At 39.7% G+C, this 1,427-nt stretch overlaps 1 protein-coding gene across 1 annotated transcript in view; it reads left to right on the top strand.

The window, feature by feature from the left end:
* The first annotated feature begins 266 nt into the window (after positions 1-266).
* The window catches only part of DLGAP1 (discs, large (Drosophila) homolog-associated protein 1), a 691,004-nt gene continuing 689,843 nt past the window's right edge, over positions 267-1,427 (top strand). The window contains exon 1 of the mRNA XM_011957822.1: positions 267-376. The gene's annotated coding sequence lies outside the window, so the exon portion shown is untranslated. The remainder of the gene's footprint in view (positions 377-1,427) is intronic.

The following is a 1,427-nucleotide window of genomic DNA, read 5'->3' as shown; positions in this document are numbered from 1 at the left end:
AGGAAATGTATATTGTAGAATATCAAGCCTATGTATTACAGCAACATTGTTTTTTTTTCCTGTGTGATTGACTTTATTTTTCTGAAAAGCATAAAAATACCAAGTGTGACATCATGCAAGAACACGGCCGGGTAGATTTTCCATGAAACTCTCTTCTTAACAACATTGAATATAATGTCTGTCAGAGCAGTGCTTATGAGATCATTGTTAAGCGTCTTTTTTGTTTCAGGCTAGTTATTACATCCAATTATTGCATTGTTATGTTTCAGAGCAGTTGAACATCAGATACCCAGAGTGACATCAGGTTAAAAAAAGCCTGCAATTTGGATCTTTTCCTACCTCGGAAGCAAGGAAAATGGACAATTGATAATCAAAGGTAAAATTGCCCCCTTTCCCCTTACGTGTATAGGAAGCACTTTCTTAAATAACAGCCTCCTCTTCAGCTATCCTATATGAAACATTTTGTAATAGCATGGTATATTTGCACAAATTATTCCAGGCATATGCTTTCCAGACATATTAAGAGTCTGTTGAATTTAAAACTTTTGTTTTTGTAACTTCCTAGCTACCTGTACAGAATCTGGGCCAGATGTATTTTATATGTTTAATCTTCATTGTTGTTGTTAATCTGGAATGGCATATTGGGCAAATGCCATTTTTGTAAATCTGTGGACCCAAATACTGTACATTAGGTAGGTTAGGCATGAAATTATGGAAGTAAATGGCATAGTATTAGCTTTTCTTAGCATATGGAACAAATTTGCATTTATCCACACAGACATGTTCAACATGATGTAAGTGTGCTAAGAAAGGCAATGAAAACACCTGAGTCCTTGCTGTCATCTCTACTCCTTTCTTTATGTCGTTTTTGGAGGGAGAAGAAAAGAAGGGTCTTACCACATATAAATCAAATATACTACAGAAGTGGTGTCAGATCAGAAGGAGATTAATATTGCTGAATAATAAGCTGTTGTCTTTGTTTGGGTTACTTGCTTGAGACAGTGACTTGGATATGGCAATTTATTAGGGAGGTGATCCCAAAGATCAAGAGTTAGAAGCAGGAAGAGTGAATCAGGGAAGAAGCGCAGGCCAAATTGCAGGTGGGTTAGCAAGTCCACCACTGCAGACAATGGGAACTAGGTTCCCTCCAAGAGGGGTACAGATGCCCAAATTTCTGGTAGAAAGATGTGCAGCAGGAGGTTTACTGACTGACTTTTTCCCCTGGGTTTTGGATTCCCCCGAGGGGCATGAATTTCCTCACAATTCTGGGCTGTGCCAACCATGTGTGGGCAGAAAGCAGAAAGACACTGAGTTGTCACTTGAGGTGTACCTTGAAAGGCAGTGGTCCAGGGACCGGTTTCATGGCAGACAATTTTTCCATGGGCAGGGTGGCGAGGTGGGGGGATGGTTTTGGGATAAGACTGTTC

This window comes from Colobus angolensis, unplaced genomic scaffold (assembly GCF_000951035.1).
Source record: "Colobus angolensis palliatus isolate OR3802 unplaced genomic scaffold, Cang.pa_1.0 Scaffold45, whole genome shotgun sequence".
Classification (NCBI taxonomy): domain Eukaryota; kingdom Metazoa; phylum Chordata; class Mammalia; order Primates; family Cercopithecidae; genus Colobus; species Colobus angolensis.
The sequence above is the reverse complement of the archived record's forward strand: the minus strand, read 5'-3'. Positions and strand labels throughout refer to the sequence as shown.